Source organism: Leucopleurus acutus, assembly GCF_964270905.1.
Source record: "Leucopleurus acutus genome assembly, chromosome: 11".
Lineage (NCBI taxonomy): Eukaryota > Metazoa > Chordata > Mammalia > Artiodactyla > Delphinidae > Leucopleurus > Leucopleurus acutus.
Genome location: NC_139152.1, coordinates 64,587,737 through 64,612,159, shown reverse-complemented (window position 1 = coordinate 64,612,159; position 24,423 = coordinate 64,587,737). Strand labels below are relative to the sequence as shown.

Genomic DNA, 24,423 nt, shown 5'->3' with positions numbered 1-24,423 from the left:
AGACTCTTAACATGGGAGGAATCAAATAATTGTGCCATTCATAGTTAAATTCATTGCAAATGATACTATTTTGAGATTATTTTAATTCATCTCTCTTTTATCAAGGATTTATTTAGTAGGTGTCATTTATGTAAATCAATCCTTAAAATTGGATGAGCATTTATTCTGTTATTAAATACAAATATTTTATTCTTTCTGGAATAAAGAAAATATAAATAAAGATACATACACATATGTATGTATGTGTATATACATGAGCAAAAGCTCCAAAAGTCTAGATGGTGATCATGGGAGGTGAGTGCAGACTGGAGATAAGAATTGAAGTAACAATACTGGAGACATGATACACATCTGAAGGAAACTGAACCTGTTTCACCTAAAACAAGTCATTATTTAAGGACAATGTAGGTGTACTTCTGAGCTGACACTATCACTTTACCCCTCCATTTAATTTAAACGTAAGACTGTTTAAACAACTATTCTTATTTCTTTCATTCTGTGAGAGCCTCACCAAGGCAAATGATGCAATTCCTTCATGATATATTTTCATTTAATGGATTTTGCTGATGGAATACTTTGGGCAAGGCACCTGCCCAACACTGTTCTGAATACAAAAATAAGAAATCCCAAGAAATTTCTATCCAAAAGGTAGGGTGGGGGAGGGAGCGTTGAACCCACTCATAACTCTTACCTGAAGCAGACTATAATGAGTTCTCTTTGTATGTAAACTAAAATCCAAAGGAGTAGCAAAAGCCCTAATGGCTTAGGGTACATGGAAGATCTATTCTTTGTTTGAGTTTTGATAGGGAAAAGCGTCTCAGAGGGACCAGTTATGGAGAAGCACAAAGCGATGGAGGAGGAAAAGCACTAGGCACCTTTGTTTTCTAGACAGTAGGCTGGTAGGGCAGGAGAACCAGGTGTATGCAAGGACAGAGAAATAAGGCTGGAAAAGTAGGTTGGATCATATTGTAGACAGAATGAGATTACAGAAGGCAACAAGAAGCCAATGCAGGTTTCTCAGAAGATCAATGTAGCAAAGCAACTGGGTAGTAGTCTTCTGATTAGGTAATGCTTTATTTCACTTTGTGCTATAAAAATATTGGAGTAAAATATAACAAAGTATTGTTAGGCAGTCTTGAAAGTGTATTATAAAGTGGGCAAAGCTTTTGTTTCTTCCATGAAAGTGTTCTTAACACTGAAATTCATGACACATGGAAGAGAAAGACATTACCTGATTTAACAAAATGTCCTATCATTTGTTCTATGTGGCATAGACAATCTGTACCCAGGAGGGTAAAAGAAAACTACACGTAGACAGTGAAGCAAGTCTGATACAAAAATTAAGCACGGGCTTCCCTGGTGGCACAGTGGTTGAGAGTCCGCCTGCCGATGCAGGGGACACAGGTTCATGCCCCGGTCCAGGAAGATCCCACATGCCGCGGAGCGGCTAGGCCCGTGAGCCATGGCTGCTGCGCCTGCGCGTCCGGAGACTGTGCTCCGCAACGGGAGAGGCCACAACAGTGAGAGGCCCGCGTACCGCAAAAAAAAAAAAAAAAAAAAAAAAAAAAATTAAGCACAATGGCACTTAAATGTATTAGAATTTATACTATGCAGGTTAGAAACATTGCAACATTCAGTTAAGGTTATTCTTCTACACGTGGTTGAGTAAAGAAGAGCATTATCTTTACTTGCAAAATGTTACCATAGGAATTCTTAAAGAAACATTTATTACAGTTATAATTAATTAACTTACAATTACCAAGTAACCTCCTCTGTTCACACTTAGCACATCTATATAAATAAAACTTCATTTAAGGTTCATTAGCTAGAGAAAAGCAATGAATGTATGGAAAATATTTTAGTTTCATTGATTTCACAAGTGATGTTACATTAATCACCATGTCAGAAGTCACAAGTATTTCTGAATCTGGATGGTAGGAAGAGAGCAGCATATATGTTTGGTTTCATAGTCGTTTTTATTTACTTCCCTTTCTCCTGCTCAATTTTGAGAAGCATTCAAAAAGTACATTTGCTCCCGACCTAAAACTTTCCAGAACCAACTTTAATCATTTAATTTTTTTTTTTTACTGATTTGTACAGTGTAGTACACTAGCACAGTATGTAGATTTCCAAAAAGAAAAAAAAAAAAAGGAAAAAGCAATTTGCACTGCTGATGTTGATGTATGGAGTAATTTTCTCAGACTCTTTCAATGCAATCTACAAACGCATTAACAAAGACTATAAAACAAAACCAATCTGCACTACCCATAACACACAGGGCGAGATATTGAAAAGTTTGAAAGCATAATTGATATCTGCATTAGTAGAAATTACCTAGGAAGGAGAAAGTATCCTACTACCATGCAGGACTTCCAAAGCCAAATATATCTTGTACAGCTTCCTGAATAAGAGAGAAATGTTCCAACCACTGAATGCAGGAAAAAAAAATATTTGTGTGACGATGGTTAACGTAAAGAGCCCTTTGAAATAATGCTCTTAGAAAATCTATTACTGTTATTATTCCACAATGACTGGCAGGAACCCCACATGCATTTTCTATTTCTTATTCCCATTTAAACTACTCTGTTGCTCTGGAGACAAAGTCAGCAGTAAAGTGTAGTTTTTACTTAAGGAAAAGCACAGAATCTTCACTGAATTACCCAATGATCATGCTCTATCCATATTAGTTTAGCTCTGTCTATATTATCTATCTGTTTTTGGATTTTGAACTTCTAAAGCATTAGGCTGGCCAGGAACATGTATTATATTACATAATTTACACTTAAAGTTTCAGAAGGACAAAAATAATGTAAGAAGATTATGTTGAAAAGTGTATTTTTCTATTGGAGTAAAGAAATATCTGCTAAGGGCTGACTGGATGATAGATCACAAATAACTCCACAGAAAGGAAATTTGAAGTGGCTTGTCAACCAACAATGCATTATTTTGCTGAAGTTTTCTAACACATTTTTCATGGAGACATCTTTGAGATGATTAAAATAACATGTATTTCTATAATATTACTTGACGAAGCAAGCAGTAATCTCGTCCTATGGATTTGGTGATATTCAATATTCCTCTTTTGTTCTTTTATCCTGATCAAATACAGAGATCTTTATCAATTCATACTATGCCTATACAAAGAAATGGGCAAACTCAAATAAATATAGCCTGGGAAGGTACAAGGAGATCTCGCCATCCACAGATAGGCAATCTGACCATTAAAACTCGGCCAGTAGTTGATGCAAATCCCATAGCTAAATTGGTCTCTATTTATTTAAAGCAATTACAAAATAATAAAGGTATGTTATGCCATACCCTTATATTAATTGTTGCAAATAGAATTTATCTTAAAGCTTCTTTTTTATGCTTTTAAATAACAATTCTTTTGTTACAAGTTAAAATAGCTAGAGCATATTATGTTTTAGTTTGCCTACTTCTTGGGAAAAAAGGAATTCATTTTTTCGGATACTTTGGGTATGGTATTATTTAATCATAAATTGGCTTCAAGTGTGTGCAGTTGTCACTTGCCTAAATCTTTTGATTTTCAACTTGCTTTCTACATTGATTAAGCATGGGTTTGATACATATATAAGTATAAATATATATATATATAATATATAATATTGAGAGCACCTCCAATATGACAGGCACTGTTGAGAGAGGTGAATATAGCACACAAGATCCTTATCCTCATGGAATCAATAAGAAAGTGAATCACTATAACTCCAGGTAGTAATAATGGCTATGAAGAAAAATATAGGTAGGCAAGACTTAAAAGAATCAAGCAGAAAGCAGGCTGGAGAGGTTATTTTAGGTACGGTGGTTCCAGAAAGCCACTTTGGAAAGATATTTGAACAGAGACTAAAGTGAGGAAGACAGCTGTGTGGGCAGCCAGGTAAGAACCTTCTGGGTGGAGAGAATTGGAAACACCATGTCTGAGGCAGGGAAAGTTGGTTGTGCTCAAGAAACAGCAAAACAACAAGAACTTAAGTTCCCTTAATGCAGCAGAGTAAAGCATTTTCCAAACAGTTTTCCAAATTATGTGGAGAATTTCAAGGCATCTACTAAAGGGTGTAAAAGGAACACATCAGTGTTCAGTGCTGTGTGGGTTTTCAAGCAGCTTTAAATACATTCTAATAGCTGAAAACAAATAATCAGGCAAATAAACTAAGTGATTCCAATAAAATAAAGGCACAGTGCTTTTTAAATTTAATAATGGCCTGTTGTTTTTTCCTAACTGCAGAATGGCATTTTCTTTATCAGGAAAGAACACGTTAAAAGGATGAGAATGGGCAATTTTATTTCAGTGATCAATATACAAATGCATTGAACACTCACAGAATGAAACTATCTCTGAGTGTTCATCTTCCTCATTTCTATAACCGGGACACAAGTCTCCTTGATCGGGAAACAATAATAACTGCGTACTTGAAATATGTTTATAGAACAGACATAATTCCTATTCTGAATGGGTTAAAAACTTTCTTCTTTCTTGAAAGTGTTCAAATAGAAGCATAAACGCTGTAGCCAATCTGTTAACTTAGAAAAGCAAGCAATTTTACATGCTTGAATAGTAATATTTCCTTAAGAAAAGAGAAACTAAAATAAAGCATGCATAAAATTAACAAATCAAGATTTTAAATACAATTCTTCACTATAATATTATTATGCCACAGCATTTATATTTCAAGGGTCTTTTTTAATATCTATTTTCAGTAGCTGACATCTAGCATTGAGGAGGAAGATTCATTTTGAAGCAATTGCACACTCATATGTAGACATAAGCTACTTCTCTTTAGCAATATCACAATACAATTTCCAACAATGTACATATGCATCAATATTACCAACCTTCTCAAAAGGTCACTTACACAGGTACAGTGTTTGGCATTTAAAAAAAGAAGGAAAAAGATCTAGAATCAGATAGTCTTTATCACTTTCTACTGCTTAATAGCTCTTCTACACACAAATGTATGTAAACATATATGTGTATACATTGCATGCGTGTCAGAATAAAACAGCCTGTATATACATGTATATTATATATATGCATAAAAACACATAGATGCACCAATATACACTTATTTCATATGCATGTTGTATATATATGTGTACATGCATGTGTCTATGTCAATGTGTATTGTGTATATATACACACATACACATATGATCAAGAAATCAAATTACATTTTTTATTTTACAGTGTAAAATAATACACAAAGTATACTTCAGGTTTTTCACTCTAGATTTGAGTCTAGAATGACAATCCCAAAGCAAGCCATTAAACTTAGTTACTAATGATTGTAAAAATGGACATTAGAAACTCCAATGTTCAATATAATTTAAGCCTCATTTCCAGGCTTCCCAATGCTTCCATAAAGCTTAACAAGCAAATATCATATTTTGGCTTTGAGTTGAAGAGTTTTTAGAGTGAACTTAGAGGAAATGGAATCATGCTGATGAGGCACGTGATTCACATTGAAGTAAGAGTAATGATGGCTCAGATAATTTTTTTTTTTTTGCCTCTAAGTCATTTTAAGGGAAAAAGGGAAAATTACTCTGAATTCAGGCTTGAATGTTTAGTACGTGTACCATGTCAAAATACTTCTAGACAAATCAGTGCTGCCTAAATGGTAAAACCACACAGAGAACTTTGGATAGAAAACAACACTCACACTTGGTATTCATAAAAATCAATTAGTGTGCATACATGTGGGCTTTAGCTTATGAATGTATGAATTCTATCTGCCTAAAGAAACATTTCATAAGCATATTTTATTTATTTATTTTAAGATCTTTATTGGAGTATAATTGCTTTATAATGGCATGCTAGTTTCTGATTTATGACAAAGTGAATCAGCTATACATATATATATATATCCCCATACCTCCTCCCTCTGCGTCTCCCACCCAGCCTCCCTATCCCACCCCTCTAGGTGGTCACAAAGCACTGAGCTGATCTCCCTCTGCTATGCGTTGCTTCCCACTAACTATCTATTTTACATTTGTTAGTGTATATAAGTCCATGCCACTCTCCCACTTTGTCCCAGCTTACCCTTCCCGCTCCCCGTGTCCTCAGGTCCATTCTCTATATCAGTGTCATCATTCCTGTCCTGCCCCTAGGTTCTTCAGAACCATTTTTTTGGATTCCATATATATGAGTTAGCATACAGTATTTGTTTTTCTCTTTCTGACTTACTTCACTCTGTATGACAGTCTCTGGGTCCATCCACCTCACTACAAATAACTCAATTTTGCTTCTTTTTATGGCTGAGTAATATTCCACTGTATATATGTGCCACATCTTGTTTATCCATTCATCTGTCGATGGACACCTAGGTTGCTTCCATGTCCTGGCTATTGTAAATAGAGCTGCAGTGAACATTGTGGTACATGACTCTTTTTGAATTATGGTTTTCTCAGGGTATATGCCCAGTAGTGGGATTGCTGGGTCATATGGTAGTTCTATTTTTAGTTTTTTAAGGAACCTGTTCTCCATAGTGGCTGTATCAATTTACATTCCCACCAACAGCGCAAGAGGGTTCCCTTTTCTCCACACCTTCTCCAGCATTTATTGTTTGTAGATTTATTGATGATGGCCATTCTGACCGGTGTGAGGTGATACCTCATTGTAGTTTTGATTTGCATTTCTCTAATGATTAGTGATGTTGAGCATCCTTTCATGTGTTTGTTGGCAATCTGTATATCTTATTTGGAGAAATGTCTACTTAAGTCTTCTGCCCGTTTCTGGATTGGGTTGTTTGTTTTTATGATATTGAGCTGCATGAGCTGCTTCTAAATTTTGGAGATTAATCCTTTGTCACTTGCTTCATTTGCAATTTTTTACTCACATACTGAGGGTTGTCTTTTCGTCTTGTTTATGGTTTCCTTTGCTGTGCAAAAGCTTTGAAGTTTCATTAGGTCCCATTTGCTTATTTTTGTTTTTATTTCCATTTCTCTAGGAGGTGGGTCAAAAAGGATCTTGCTCTGATTTATGTCATAGAGTGTTCTGCCTATGTTTTCCTCTAAGAGTTTTATAGTGTCCGGACTTACATTTAGGTCTTTAATCCATTTTGAGTTTATTTTTGTGTATGGTGTTGGGGAGTGTTCTAATTTCATTCTTTTACATGTAGCTGTCCAGTTTTCCCAGCACCACTTATTGAAGAGGCTGTGTTTTCTCCATTGTATATTCTTGCCACCTTTATCAAAAATAAGGTGACCATATGTGCATGGGTTTATCTCTGGGTTTGCTATCCTGTTCCATTGATCTATATTTCTGTTTTTGTGCCAGTACCAATATGGCCTTGATTACTGTAGCTTTGTAGTATAGTCTGAAGCCCAGGAGCCTGATTCCTCCAGCTCTGTTTTTCTTTCTCAAGATTGCTTTGGCTATTTGGGATCTTTTGTGTTTCCATACAAATTGTGAAATTTTTTGTTCTAGTTTTGTGAAAAATGCCAGTGGTAGTTTGATAAGGATTGCACTGAATCTGTAGATTGCTTTGGGTAGTACAGGCATTTTCACAATGCTGATTCTTCCAATCCAAGAACATGGTATATCTCTCCATCTGTTTGTATCATCTTTAATTTCTTTCATCAGTGTCTTATAGTTTCCCGCATACAGATCTTTTGTCTCCTTAGGTAGGTTTATTCCTAGGTATTTTATTCTTTCTGTTGCAATGTGTTTCCTTAATTTCTCTTTCAGATTTTTAATCATTAGTGTATAGGAATGCAAGAGATTTCGGTGCATTAATTTTGTATCCTGCTACTTTACGAGATTCATTGATTAGCTCTAGTAGTTTTCTGGTAGCATCTTTAGGATTATCTATGTATAGTAACATGTCATCTGCAAACAGTGACAGCTTTACTTCTTTTCCAATTTGGATTCCTTTTATTAATTTTTCTTCTCTTATTGCTGTGGCTAAAACTTCCAAAACTACGTTGAATAACAGCAGTGAGAGTGGGCAACTTTGTCTTGTTCATGAACTTAGTGGAAATGGTTTCAGTTTTTCACCATTGAGGACGATGTTGGCTGTGGGTTTGTCATATATGGCCTTTATTATGTTGAGGTAAGTTTCCTCTATGCCCACTTTCTGCAGGGTTTTTATCATAAATGGGTGTTGAATTTTGTCAAAAGCTTTTTCTGCATCTATTGAGATGATCATATGGTTTTTCTCCTTCAATTTGTTAATATGGTGTATCACATTGATTGATTTGCATATATTGAAGAATCCTTGCATTCCTGGGATAAACCCCACTTGATCATGGTGTATGATCCTTTAAATGTGCTGTTGGATTCTGTTTGCTAGTATTTTGTTGAGGATTTTTGCATCTATGTTCATCAGTGATATTGGCCTGTAGTTTTCTTTCTTTGTGACATCTTTGTCTGGTTTTGGTATCAGTGTGATGGTGGCCTCGTAGAAGGAGTTTGGGAGTGTTCCTCCCTCTGCTATATTTTGGAAGAGTTTGAGAAGGATAGGTGTTAGCTCTTCTCTAAATGTTTGACAGAATTCACCTGTGAAGCCGTGTGGTCCTGGGCTTTTGTTTGTTGGAAGATTTTTAATCACAATCTCAATTTCAGTGCTTGTGATTGGTCTGTTTGTATTTTCTATTTTTTCCTGGTTCAGTCTTGGAAGGTTGTGCTTTTCTAAGAATGTGTCCATTTCTTCCAGGTTATCCATTTTATTGGAATATAGTTGTTTGTAGTAATCTCTCATGACCCTTTGTATTTCTTCAGTGTCAGCTGTTACTTCTCCTTTTTCATTTTTAATTCTATTGATTTGAGTCTTCTCAGTTTTTTTCTTGATGAGCCTGGCTAGTGGTTTATCAATTGTTTTTATCTTCTCAAAGAACCAGTTTTTAGTTTTATTGATCTTTGCTATCGTTTCCTCATTTCTATTTCATTTACTTCTGATCTGATCTTTATGATTTCTTTCCTTCTGCTAACTTTGGGGTTTTTTTGTTGTTGTTTCTCTAGTTGCTTGAGGTGTAAGGTTAGGTTGTTTATTTGAGATATTTCTTGTTTCTTGAAGTAGGATTGTATTGCTATAAAATTCCCTCTTAGAACTGCTTTTGCTGCATCCCATAGGTTTTGGGTCATCGTGTATTCATTGTCATTTGTTTCTAGGTATTTTTTGATTTCCTCTTTGATTTCTTCAGTGATCTCTTGGTTATTTAGTAGTGTGTTGTTTAGCCTCCACGTGTTTGTATTTCTTACAGATTTTTTCCTTAATTGATATCTAGTCTCATAGCATTGTGGTCGGAAAACATACTTGATACAATTTCAATTTTCTTAATTTTACCAAGACTTGATTCGTGACCCAAGATATGATCTATCTTGGAGAATGTTCCATGAGCACTTGAGAAGAAAGTGTATTCTGTTGTTTTTGGATGGAATGTCCTATAAATCTCAATTAAGTCCATCTTGTTTAATGTATCATTTAAAGCTTGTGTTTCCTTATTTATTCTCATTTTGGATGATCTGTCCATTAGTGAAAGTGGGGTGTTAAAGTCCCCTATGTTGATTGTGTTACTGTTGATTTCCCCTTTTATGCCTGTTAGCATTTGCTTTATGTACTGAGGTGCTCCTATGTTGGGTGCATAAATATTTACAATTGTTATATCTTTTCTTGGTTTGATCCCTTGATCAGTATGTAGTGTCCTTCTTTGTCTCTGTAATAGTCTTTATTTTAAAGTCTATTTTGTCTGATATGAGAATGGCCACTCCAGCTTTCTTTTGATTTCCATTGCCATGCAATATCTTTTTCCATCCCCTCACTTTCAGTCTGTAGGTGTCCCTAGGTCTGAAGTGGGTCTCTTTAGACAGCATGTATATGGGTCTTGTTTTTGTAGCCATTCAGCCAGTCTATATCTTTTGGTGGGAGCATTTAATACATTCAGGTTTAAAGTAACTATCGATATGTATGTTCCTATTACCATTTTCTTAATTGTTTTGGGTTTGTTATTGTAGGTCTTTTCCTTCTCTTGTGTTTCCTGCCTAGAGATGTTCCTTTAGCATTTGTTGTAAAGCTGGTTTGGTGGTGCTGAATTCTTTTAGTTTTTGCTTGTCTGTAAAGGTTTTAATTTCTCCAGCGAATCTGAATGACATCCTTGTTGGGTAGAGTAATCTTGGTTGTATGTTTTTCCCTTTCATCACTTTAAATATGTCTTTCCACTCCCTTCTGGCTTGCAGAGTTTCTGCTAAAAGATCAGTTGTTAACCTTATGGGGATTCCCTTGTATGTTATTTGTTGTTTTTCCCTTGCTGTTTTTAATATTTTTTCTTTGTATTTAAATTTTGATAGTTTGATTAATATGTGTCTTGGCGTGTTTCTCCTTGGATTTATTCTGTATGGCACGCTCTGTGCTTCCTGGACTTGATTGACTATTTCCTTTCCCATATTACGGAAGTTTTCAACTATAATCTCTTCCAATGTTTTCTCAGTCCCCTTCTTTTTCTATTCTTCTTCTGGGACCCCTATAATTCGAATGTTGGTGTGTTTAATGTTGTCCCAGAGGTCTCTAAGACTGTCCTCAATTCTTTTCATTCTTTTTTCTTTATTCTGCTCCACAGTAGTTATTTCCACTATTTTATCTTCCACATCACTTATCCATTCTTCTGCCTCAGTTATTCTGCTATTTATTCCTTCTAGAGAATTTTTAATTTCATTTACTATGTTGTTCATCATTGTTTGTTTGCTCTTTAGTTCTTCTAGGTCCTGGTTAAACGTTTCTTGTATTTTCTCCATTCTATTTCCAAGATTTTGGATCATCTTTACTATCATTACTCTGAATTCTTTTTCAGGTAGACTGCCTATGTCCTCTTCATTTGTTTGGCCTGGTGGGTTTTTACCTCGCTCCTTCATCTGCTGTGTGTTTCTCTGTCTTCTCATTTTGCTTAACTTACTGTGTTTGGGGTCTCCTTTTCGCAGACTACAGGTTCATAGTTCCCATTGGTTATGTTGTCTGCCCCTAGTGGCTAAGGTTGGTTCAGTGGGTTGTGTAGGCTTCCTGGTGGAGGGTGCTAGTGCCTGTGTTCTGGTGGATGAGGCTGGATCTTGTCTTTCTGGTGGGTAGGACCGTGTCTGGTGGTGTGTTTGGGATACCTGTGACCTTATTATGATTTTAGGCAGCTTCTCTGATAATGGGTGGGGTTGTGTTCCTGTCTTGCTAGTTGTTTGGCATAGGGTGTCCAGCACTGTAACTTGCTGGTTGTTGAGTGGAGCTGGGTTTTAGTGTTGAGATGGAGATCTTTGGGAGAGCTTTCACCATTTGGTATTACAAGGAGCCAGGAGGTCTCTGGTGGACCAATTCCTGAACTCAGCTCTCCCACCTCAGAGCCTCAGGCCTGACACCTAGCCGGAACACCAAGACCCTTTTCCTTCAGCGGCACCACCTCTCAGCAGGTCCTGAGGAGACCAGGCTTCCGTTACTGTGGACTTGATGCCTCTCATCCCAGAGCCGGGGCCGTCAGCATGGCCTCAGCCCTTCTTGTTCCAGAAGCCAAGGCACCAGGGGGTCCTGAGGAGACGCAGCTCCTCTCAGCTGCTGAGGCAGAGCCAGGTCCCTCATAAGCATATTTTAAATAAGGGTATTCTGGGGCTTCCCGGGTGGTGCAGTGGTTGGGAATCCGCCTGCCAATGCTGGCGACACAGGTTTGAGCCCTGGTCTGGGAAGATCCCACATGTCGCAGAGCAACTAAGCCTGTGTGCTACAACTACTGAGCCTGTGCTCTAGAGCCTGTGAGCCACAACTACTGAGCCCATGTGCCACAACTACTGAAGCCCATGCTCCACAACAAGAGAAGCCACTGCAATGAGAAGCTCACGCACTGCACTGATGAGTAGCTGTTGCTCGCTGCAACTAGAGAAAGCCCATGCTCAGCAACGAGGACCCAATGCAGCCAAAAATAAATAAATTTATTAAAAATAAATAAATAAAAAATAAATAAGGGTATTCTGCTTTGCAACTGACTGTCAAAAAGTCACAATAAATGCAGGGTTAGGTAGCTATTATCCTGGAGCTATTAAAAAATAAAATATGTAGCAAACAGCAGGACTTCAAGAAGACAATACATCATCACAGTGGAAAAAAGCTGGACTAAATTCTCCATTAGCTTCATTCTCTGATCCAAATTCTTTCTTAATCATTACAGCATAAAAACTATAGCACAGATATAACAAAACATCTTTGCAGCATCCCCCTTGCAGAGATAAGCTCAACAAGGACAACAGAATGCACCCTAGAAAGTAGCTAACTAACTTCGTGGCGAGCAGGGATCTTGGCCATTTTAGTCAAATACTATTTTCCTAGCACCTAGAAAGTCTGGTACATGGTACTTCTCAGAAAGTATTTGTTAAATGAATAAATGAATGAATGACTGAAATGTTGAGACTACAGGAATGTATTCCTAGTCTAGGACTTTACAATGTACACATTTAGTTAATATTTGATAATTAAATGAATAAATGTCTCTATAGCTCTAGAATGGTAAAGATATGTTACAGATACATACTGTTAAGCGAAATTCTGGCTTTGGATATTGATACAGCAGCTAGTCTTGGCCACTGAGTATGAGCAATCTCTACCTGTTGAAGAAGCATAGCCCTGGTTTCCTCAATCAATTCTGACAATAAAGAGAAAGCACAACCAGGAGCCTGTGATAGGTGTATTCCAATCTGTGCTTAAATTTGCCTTGCTGTTGGTCGGCTAGGTACCTCTTTCAACCCCATTTCCCAGAAAATAAATCTTTGAATTGTTCTTCAGTGAATGAGTCCTTTCTATCGCCAATCCCAATTTCCTAGAATCCTTGCCAGTCACTCAAGGCTGGGTTAGAGATCTACGCATTTCCATCTGTTCCCCCTTCATACTTCCTCTCTCAACCCTTGGGAGATCAGCATTTCTACCCCTAGGTGGGGTCAGGATGCCCTTCTTGGGAAGAATTTGAAACAATTCCAGCTATAAATTAGGTGATACTATGATAACAATGAGGAATTTCCTGATATTGATAACTACACTGTGGTTATATATGAAAATGTGCTTATTCTTAGGAAATACACATTAAAGTATTTAGGGATAAAGAGGCATGATGTCTTCAGCTTACAGGCAAATGGTTCAGAAATAAAGTGTGTGTGTGTGTGCGCGCGCGCGCGCGCGCACGCATGTGCGTGCGCGCGCATGTAGAAAGACTGATAAAGAAAGGGTATGATAAAGTAAATGGTACAGCATAGACATAATTGCCGAATCTTAGCAAAGAGTGTATGGTAATTCTTAGTAGTAGTCTTGTAACTTTTCTGTAGGAATGAAATAATTGTGTAATAATAAATGTATTACTATGAATTATACAATATACAATAATAAAACATTTTAAAATTACTAAAAACAACTCCAGGCTGTTGATTCAATACCTGATCCCAGAGGAAATGCTCACCATACTTGGCCCTGTCAACTTCTGAGTCCAGACTGCTCTCAGTGAAGTCTCTTCATGTTCCTCCATCTGAGGCCTGAGCCAGTCACAATATCCTACATTCTGGCTTTTCCTACTGTGGGCCAGGCATCAACTGCAGGGCCACAGAGACTCCATCATGTGAAGAACTTCAGATGGTTTCTCTAAAGCCCCTTTTCTCTAGGTTTCAGGCTAGAGGGAAGCTGTGTTTTTCCTGCCCCCATAAAGACTCAGCATACTAACAACTATATTTAAAGAAATTATTCAGTTTCCAACAACCTGGCTTCTCCTACTTTGACCCTTTTATTTCATCCAGGTAAGAGAGGTATTGTCAAACTAATTTTAAAAATTGTCTTTGAAAGTTTTATGTATATTACCGCCCCTCACTTTGGAATGTGCAGGCTTTATCACCTCTCACTTCCTTCTTGGCCTTTGAGACCTTTGCTAAAACTAAGTCAAAAGAGTTAGATTTAAATACCTGACTATAGTGACAGTTCATAACTCAGGACCTCCAAGAAAAGAACAATAATTACTGATTTCTTTCTAGGATAAGTTAAGTGAAAAAACAACATGGCAGCAAAGTTTTATCTGAAAGTCATTTCTAGCACTAAGACTGATGTACACATAGATTTTCTTGCCCTTTGAAAGACAGGTCCTGGGTTGTTTTGTTCAATGAGGAGGCTTCATCTAACATAGTGGTTCTCAAATGTTTTTAGTCTCAGAACTCCTTTATACTAAAAAATTATCAAGGATTCCACGAGATCTGTTGCATATGTGTTACGTCTGCATATACATAACCTATTAAAAATTAAAAGAAATGTAAAATTTTATTAACTTATTAAAATAACAATAAACTATAACTCGTTAATATAGTTAACATGTTTAAAAAGTAACTATATTCCCAAACAAAAAGATTAGTGAAAGCAATGTCATTGTTTTACACATTTACAAATCTTTAAAAATCTCTGTCTTAATAGAAGGTAGCTGAAGTGTCATGTCTGCTGCTTCAGTCAATTTGTTGTGTTGCAATACGTCACATAACCTCTGGAAAACATTGTAAAATCATTAGGCAATGAGACTGAAAAGGTATAAAAATAGTTTTGATCTCATAGACTAGGTCTTTGGGCCTGCAGGCGTCCCCAGACCAAATTTGAGAACCACTAGTCTAGAACACCCAGCATTTGTTTTTGTAGTAAAAATCCTGATTTTGAATCTTAGTTGTGCCTCTACATGGTTTTAAGGCCTCAGCTGAATTATTTACCCTGTCTGAGACTTAGTACATCATTTAGGAAATTGAGATAATGCTTCTTCACAGAGAATTAAATGAAATAACATATATAAAGCTTCTCCTACTAGTTTAGCACAGATCAGTCAATAGTTGGTATAAGTAAGTTTCCTCTCTTACACTTCCTTCTACAAATTCATTGACACACAGGTATATTGTCATTGTCTGTATAGATTGGTTTGTGAACGTGGTAGGGTTATAGTTTACCTCTTTCTTTTTCAGTGTCCTCCGTGAGGGGGGAAAAAACAAAATACAGAAGATATGAATAGCTACCTTATTGGAGAGCTATGGTGACAAAACAAAATGGCAGATTTTGAGATGCTTTGAAAAAGCAGAAGAGACATTAAAATATAAGAAATGCACTTATATTGGCAATAGAATAAAAATGTTAATGAATAAGTTTGGTACTTAGACCAAATTCAGTTCTTTGAAAGATAAAATAAAAATATGAGTTATGGTAAATTATTTCCTTAAAAAGTCTAGGTTTAGGAACTATACGTTTTCTAAATGCCTCATTTTATTGTCAAGTTGCTAAGCACACTGAAGAGTAAAATGCTTTCCTAGGGGGCAGACGATGGCACTCTGTCTGTTCTCCCATCACTAGATAACTTTCTAATTTGGAGCAAATCAACCTCTTTGGACAGTAGTTTTCATCTTTAAAATGATTTATTGAGGGGTTAGATCCATCTTTTCAGCTCCCAAATTGTATAACATTATTATTCTTTTTCTATAAAATAATCATTGGATTTTATTTAAAGAAAGCAGGTGTTTGCAAAACGTCAGGCTCATCTCATCACTACATATATATGCACAACTTTAATTAAGGGCCACTGTTCATGGAGGAAACCTACGAGGTGTCTTAATAATGACCATTCTCCATACAAAGGAAAATAAACCAGTATTAGTGAGAGAAATTCACCGGAAGAAGTAAAAGTTCCTATTTTATGGGCTCACGATAGAATCTCGAACCTTTCTTTAGCTCCATTTCGTTTCTCAATAGTCCAAAACGAATTTTATAACTCAGTTGTCTCCCAGCTATTATGTGCAGCCTGCTGCAGAGATGAGTTTGTGAGGCTTAACCATACAAAATGGTATATTTAAAGAGCGCCCACATATATTTGTAGGGAAGTTTTTATAGTTGAAAGGAGCTTTGCTTCAGTTTGTTTTCCCTTTTCTCCTTTCTCCTGTAGGCTTACAAAAACTATTAACAAAAAGAGATCTATCAAGAATAGAACCTGGAGAAACTGAATTGGACTAGAAAAGCTAAGGTTTACACGTGCAACTATATTAAAAGTCCAGCATGCACCAATGTTGACGGAGGATGAGAAAATGTCAGAGTTTCTAATCTTATTAAAGCATTATTGCAAAACTGCATCAATTCTTCATGAAACCAGTTGGAGCCTTTGTCATACCGTGTTTCTACTTTACCACCCATTAGGTTGCCTTGCTTAGCCATAGCCTAGGAGGAATTAAACGCTGCAGGTTTCTTCAAAGGGTTCATGAAGTAAACGATACTTAAACATTAGAATGATGCATTTTCTTCTACCTGTTTCCTCTCCAAAGCACAGGAAACACAAATCTGTTGCTATGGACAGGTAACAGCAGGTCATATTAGCATTATGAATTGATGATTGTGTCCATAATCCATCCATTTTTCTATAGACGTCGAAGAATTAGGAAAGGATGCCTGGCACATACACTATAATGTGGAGGAAAAAAATAACACACACAGACCCACACACACACACATATAATATACATAATACAAACAACATATAATATATATTGTATATTTTTATGTTTAATTTTCCATTATTTATATTCATTTTATGCTAAGACTTTGTGTTCTGAAAAAAAAGGAAGTTGACTTCATTTTAACAGTACATAATGTTTTCTTCTTTTTCAGAGAGGAGGCAAATTAGTGCATACTTTCATTATCCTGACAGGGAAATGTCCTGGGTGTCCTGTTAATTGAAATGGACAACTTCCTAGGCTCAAAAATCTGTCAGGTGGTCTTGTTGTAGCAACATAATGCTAAGCACAGGCACAGACGAAATGAGTCACATTCGCAACATGCTGCTGGGTAAATTGATTTAGGGAGATAGAAATTACACGTTGGAAAATAAACTGATGATCACAGAAACATACATTAAAAAACTGCTAATTCATGCTGATGAAGAACATTCTTAGTGTTAGAATTCATTTTCATTCAAGGTCACAAATGCTGTGAATACCCAAGGTCAGGGAAAAAAGATAGTGGGCCTTCCAAGTAACTTATTTTAGATTTGAACTGTCAGATCCTAAATCAACTTGGAATGTAGTATTCATTCTCTTGCCATAGAAATCGACACTGCTTTTGTTTCTCAAAATGAGGTTTTGCATCAGCTCTCTGAGTAAGTATCCTATGGTGCAGTATATTACACAAAAGCAATTTGTAGAGGTGTGGAAAGAAAAAAAAATTAATGTATTTTTGCATTGCGGGAAACACCTACTTGTTAAATGGGTTGTGAAAATGAAAGCATTTTAATGCATATTGCAAGAATCTATTAGTATTTTGTTTGACCTCACTTGCAAATTTGGCTTCTGGTTTCTCCAGCCAGCAATCTTCTCTTTCTCTGACATGAATGGAGTTTAGTAAGAAAAAAATGCTGAAGGTTGTTTCCCCACTTCTTAAAAACACCCTCAAAACCCTAAATGGCATTTTGCCTAGCAAAGTTAAAACCAACGAACATGGTACTACCAACCAGATGCTTCATAGAAAAAATGTCTCTCATGTTGGCTACGCTTGATCATTACGTCTATATCAATACCAACTATTAATAGGTACAATACCAACTATTAGGTAGACACTCTGAGTTACAATGTTTGCATTTATTATGAGTCATCACTGTACAAATTTATTTATGTGGCTATATCTTCTAACTTTAGCTTTGAATCTTTAACTTAAATTCGATATGAAGATTTCGGAATATGTTTTCAAAGAGAAGAAATATTTCCACCAAATATAGGCATGACATAGAATGGTTAGAGGGAAGAATTCTAAACACTATTCTAAATGGTATCAAGTATTTGAAAAGAGTTCTAATCACATTTGAGTGCAAATTTTAGGTTAGACTTAAGAAAAAATAAATGGTACTTATCATGAGCGTTATTTCTGATTAAAGTATCTGAATTGATTTTTCGCTAGAAGTTGTCAAAATACCCTAGATTTGTTTTTTCAAACAAAATTGATATAGTCATGAATCTCATTTGTATATGAAAAAAACAATGTACTATTTGATCTTCTAATATATTTTGCTGGCATTTCCATTCTATAACTATCTAGAAAAAAAGGTACTTTTTCTTATACTGTATCAAGAATTGATCTGAGGTTTTGGTTTGTTTCTAGAATTGCGCCTGACTGAATGCTTTGCTTGGACCTCCTGGAAATGGGCTAGGTGTTGTATGGGGAAAACAGAAGAAATAGAAATGGAATATGCCCAAGTTGCTTGCAGATAAGTTGGAGATGAGTTCGGAAGAGCTACCACTTACACAAATGAGTGATACAACAGCATCTCCTTGGAAGAAAGTTGCCTAAAACTGAGAGTGCATGTTGTGTTTACAGCTCACAAACAGTTAATCCATCTGTGTCTTCCTGGTGCCTATTACTGCGTCCAGAACATAGCAAATATTGAATAAATATTTGATGAACCCACTGGATGGACTGAGATCCTACTCTGAAATACTCTGACTTTCTTCAAGTTTTTTACACTCTTCATTCACGTCTTCAACAAATATTTATTAAGTACTTACTATGTGTAGACAATGTGGTATGTGTCACATATACACACACACAGTTTCTGCTTTCAGTTTAATTAAGGAGACATGAAGCAAATAAACTCCTGAAGGAGTATATACAGTAACTCTCTGAGAAAAGCACCCTAGGAGATAGAATAATGTTGATAAAACTGACCTTGACTGGGAGTCAAAGTGAGATTCTCTAAATGACTACTGAGCTGCCATGTGACACAGATGAGTGTTAGTTAGGCTGATGTGGAAGCAAGCAGAGATGGCAGGGGTCTTCAGGCAGACGAGGGTGCATGGAAAGAGGTGCCACGTGACCATAAGGCATATGTGTCATCCTTAATGAAGCAAAGAAAGAGGGGACATGAGTCTGGAGGTGAGTCGGGGCATGTCCTATAGAGCATGGTAGGCCTCATTAAGGAGATGACTTCATCCTAAGAGTGATGAGAAACCATGGAAGGAAAATTAGCAATCTGGCGGCAGAGCAGTGACCACCTGGGAAGAGGCATGGGAGCAGCTAAAAGGTACATTCTGTTTTTATCAGAAGGAATGAACACTTGTCTACAGAAAGCTATCAGTTTTTGCCTACATACTTCACAAAGAACCAGGAGATATTACAACATTGTTTTTTCTTGACTCTTTCTGAAAGCAAGAGCTATATAATGGTGACTTGACTCCATAGAGCTCAGAAGTGTCACAGAAACAAATAAGAGAATAGGAAAAGCCCAACTCCTTTCCTTCCATATTGAAAACTCTGCATACACTTGTGGTTTTATGAACAATGAAATGTGGCTTGCCATTTGTATATCACAGTAGTACGTGCTCAGTTATGCTTGAGTGGGAGACGGCTTGAGCTAGATGTGGCCAGAAAGTAAGATACCCTCCAGGTGATTGGATCCAGTCTTCTTCTAAAAATTATATCAATATCTAGTCCATAATATTCTATAACAGATAATGTTGTCATACAACTTTAGAGTGTTGCTTATCCATGTATGGTCCACCTACCCCTGAACTAGAATCAACTGGACTGATGCCTACAAATGAAGATTCTGGGCCTCTTAGTTCTAAACTTTCCAGTTCCTAAGTGTGCCCAGAGAATCTGCAGATAGAAAACATTATAGGTGATTCTCAAGAAAACCTATGTTTAAATCTTAGGCAATGATTCCCAAGCATTCATAAATATAGGAGTCACTGGGGATCTTATAAAATGCAAATTCCCAGGATTTATACCAAGAAATTTTAATTCAGGAGATTTGGGGTGGCAACTAGTCATAGATTTTTTTTTTTCCCATAAAGCTCAGGTGAATTTTAAGTGCAAAGAGCCATTGGTCTAAAAGTTTTCCCTAGTTTATTTGAACTATTTCTAGTAAGATCTCTCAGAAGCATATACACACCTGTATTGTAAGTTCTTTGAGGTCAGGGGCACTATCTTTTCAACCTTCTCTCTTTAGCACTAGGATAGGGTTAACTCTTACTGTTCTTTAGACCTCAAATGAAATGTAATTGCCTTCTTGACTAGATGGAATGTTCCTGCTACGGATCCACAAACCTTTGTAATTTCTCAAATCACTCATCACACTTCTTTGTAGTAAACTGATTATTTTCTTCTAAGTTATTAGTAAACTCTGGGAGACACTGTCTCCTTTATGCTCAGTAGAACTGTTAATATCTAGCAGAGCACCTGGCACTTAATAAATACTTACTGAATGAAAAATATATGCAGTAAATATTAAATAAATGTTTCCATTACTTGAAGACTATGATCTCTTTTAACCTCCTCTTTACCAGTGAAAAGATATTTCATTGAAGGTTTCATATGAGATCCTAAAGCAACTTTTTAGGCTAATGTTAAGAAACAGACATCAAATTCTGGTAGGACTTCTCAACAATGACTGGCATCACGGCCCAAATCTGGCCACATCTCACCCTCTCTACAGCCGCAATCCTAGTCCAAAATGCCTCCATCTTTCCCTTGAAGAGGAAATCAAGTAGACTTGGAAAATAAAGGCATCCTCATGCTAGCAATCAGGAATTAGATGGGTGTTAAATAGAGGGTACATTCAGAGGATCTAGCTTTAGAAGAAAATTGTCTTCAAAGGTTGAGATAAATAATGAAAATTTAGATAATAAAGTAGTTAGGATGGGGTCCTGAAAAGAATCTGAGTATCTATAGGAATGGCTTAACAAGCGATTGCAGAACAAGACTTTCTAAGTCTATATTGCAGAAATAGAGCAAGTACAGGTGAGAGTAAAATGATCAGGATCTGGGTGTCTTGGAGGCATTAAAGGAGATACTGAATTTGTTAATCAAGAATCCAGATTTAATAAAGAATACGGTAAAGGATAATTTAGTGGGCTTTGATAAGAGGGGGTTTCAAATATGGATGACTTTCCTCCTCACTTTTATATCAAGAGGAGTAGCAAAAGGTATGATCTTCACGGAAAAAAAAGGCAGTGGAACATGTTATTATGGACAACTTACTTCCTGTTTTGAACACATAAGGGGACATGATTTTGAGAGGAGAGTTTGTTCAGAATGAAATGGAGGATTTCATGGAAGGCAACCAAAGTGAGGACAGGATACATGTGAGATATTCCCCATCTTCTATTTTCTAAGACAAGTGAGAGACATCTGGTCTAATCTTCAACTTAGACTGGAAAAAAAAATCATTCAATTTGTTTCTGTCCAATTTTCATCTTGTCACAGTTTCTTTTCAATTCTAATTCTATTCATTTTTCTACCTCTTCCTCCATAGTACTAGAAAAATATTGAAAGAACGGGATAAAGAAACAAACTACTGTTATAGGAATGTCATAGTATCCATTTAGCAATAAAAAGAAACCCATAAAGCCTCTGGTAAGACCTCAGACTCCACACAGCAGTATTCCACCCAGAGACAATGAAAGGCAGGTTAAGAAATCTTGGAAATACACTTGGAGCTCAGGATTGCGAATCCAGGAAAGAACATAGTGACAGCAATGGCAGCAAAGTGTCATGAAGTACAAAGAATGCCTTCTCTGGGCAGAGCTTTAATATTAGGGAGTAAAGCACTAAATCTGGGCTAGGGAGAAAAGATGATAGTGAAAGAAAGGTAGAGTAAAAGGATAAAGAAACAAACAGAATTGATAATGATGGGAAAAGAAAATGAGACACAGGTTAAAGTATAGACTCTCAAAATGTTAGAAAATATAAACCTTTAAAGTTAACCAAATTATAAAAATAACCAAAATATCAGCCAGATTGACCTTCTTATGTCAATATGCAATATACCTTATAGTTGAGAGTCTGAGTTTGTGGACTTACATTGACTTCAGTTCTTTTGATTGACAGCTAGGTGATCTTAGGCACAGCCTTCACTCTTTCTAAGTCTCAGCCTTTATCAGTAAAATGGAGATAATGATGCTTCTTACTTCATATGGTATTTACATTGATTAAATGAAATAAAACATACAAGTGTTTATCATGGTGCCAGGAAGCAAGTAAGAACTTAATACATGTAATTTAGTATTAATAGCTATGATTTGCTTTGCTGCCTTTGCTAATACTCATCAATAATGAAGTGTGCAGACAACCAAAGTTTATTCTGGGTGTCAGGGGAAAACAAAAGTAGGGTTGCCTAATGCTTTAGACAATTCACAGGATGGATGGCTTTGCATAAACTACTGGAAGTTAAAAAAAAATCAGAGGGATCTTTACATAAATGCTAAAGATAAAACCACTAAGACTTAAAATATTGTTTTAGAAATACGTAAGTGTTGATAGATATTGGTTTTCTCATGGAAAGTACTAAAAACTTATAAAGGTTTTAAAATGCCATCTTGTATTTCACACCAGCCACAACAGAAGTTGTCACACGGTAACCAGAAAGGTAGTCTTCGTGTAATTTAAACATTTAATGAAAGCGAGCAATTCAGATTTTAAATTTGACGTAAGGTGTCTAAATGGAGTAATAATCTTATAAGTAATCTTGGGAGCATAAATATATTTAAAGCAATGCTAAAGTTTCTAAAAATTTCACCATAATGTTTTTCTTATAGAAGAAAATTGTTCTTGAATAATATTTTCTTGTTCAAGTAGTGGAGAAAATAAATCAATGGAGTTTTTATTCAACTCCTACTATGGTAAACACTATGGACACGAATAAAATGGGGCAATCATCCATGAGGACATTATCTGGGGAAATGAGGCTAGCAAAAAACAGGAGTGAACAGTGGGAGATGGCACAGTCATCAGCTGGAACACCTTATGCATCCAACCTGAGGCTGAAGCTAGGATACCATGAATCATCTATGATTCCTTTCTTTCCCTTAATCTTTATATCAAACCTACCTATTCCACCTCCACAAAAGTCCAAATTTGACTTCTCCCCATCCGCACAGCCACAATCATAGACCACAATACCTTCATCTTTCCCTTGGATAAATGCTTTTGTCTCTTAACATCACTCCTTTCTACCTACAGAAAGGAGTCTATATTCTATCCAATGGCCTGTATAAGCTTCTCGAATATAAACTTGGTCACAGCATTTTTCTGCTTCAAATTCTTCAGTGGCTCCCCGTCACAATTAGAATGAAATCTAACCACTTCTCACGCTTGCAGGATCGTACATATTTCCCCTGCCTATTTCACCTAACACTCTCCTTCAGCTTGCACTGAACTGCTCATACTTTTCTTCTTTCTGCCCCTAGAACAAACCAAGGTCGCTCTTGCCTCAGGATTCCTGTATGTGCTGAACCCTCTGCTTAGAACCCTCTCCTTCCAGATATTCCAGGATGGTTATTACTCTTTAGGTTTCGATTCAGAGGTCATCATCTCAGAGAGGCCTTCTGTGACGATCGTATATAAATGGCCGTTCACCCTCAACTCACCACTCACGACTGCATTTATGTATTTTTTCTCATCACAGTCGTAACTATTTATATGTATGTGGGTATATCTTCTTTTTTACTTCACTAGAGTGTAAATTCCTTGAGGGCAGGGATCTTGGTTAACGTATTTTTGCTGTATCCCCAAGTACCTCCTTAAACCAGTGCCTGACGTCTAGTAAGCATTTGTGAGTTGAATGTTGAATGAATGAAGGGGACCATTACCCATATCAATCATCCAGGTACATTCCCAATCTCTGAAGCCATCTCCTCCCCGAATTCTTTTCTGTCTTTGATGAGCTTTTGCATTGAAAATCTTCCCTTACCCTTCTAATGAGAATTGAACCTCTCAATCTTCTATTCACCTTCTCCCAAAGCCTTTTCTTGACACCTCCCAGGAGATGAAACTTGACATATGTAATGCAAAACAGTATATCTACTTTTTCCCCTCCACTCCCAACTTGACCTTCAACTACCTTCTGAGTTCAGATGCTATGTTAATTTAAGAGGAAGAGAACTCTTAAATATGGGAACATAAAAGTCCTTAGGACATCAAGTTCCTGCAGTACTGTCACTGCTTATGTGATGGTTGGTGGCCCTGGGGACTGATCTAGGCAATAATTTCCTAATAATTGTAACAAAGCTGACTGAAAAAAATAGAACCACCACATTAACTGTTTTTTCCCAACTCCTGGAAAATAGTTTCATGTGCCAAATGACTAACTTACACATAAACTTATAAAATACATCTTCATTTTCATTTCATAACTACCTGAATAAACTGAGCTATAGAACTGCAGAGGACAGGGAGGTCATCATGGCCTGAAGTAATTTAAAAAGCCTCATGGAGGAGGCGGAGGGACTTGAGATGGGCCTTGAATTACAATTGGATTTAAATAGCTACCATACTTGATTGCATAATTTGCCCTCACCTAACTGTGAGGGGAAATTTGCATCTCCTCTATGCTCAATTTCTCCTGGCTGGCTGCCATGCCTGTCAACAGTAGCAGCCCTTTTGCTGAAAAATGGCCAACAAGGTAACTGTG

At 36.7% G+C, this 24,423-nt stretch overlaps 1 protein-coding gene across 1 annotated transcript in view; it reads right to left on the bottom strand.

Moving 5' to 3' along the window:
• SYT1 (synaptotagmin 1) overlaps positions 1-24,423 on the bottom strand; it is a gene marked incomplete at both ends in the record, with an annotated part of 539,644 nt that overhangs the window by 366,788 nt on the left and 148,433 nt on the right. The gene's annotated exons all lie outside the window — the stretch shown is intronic.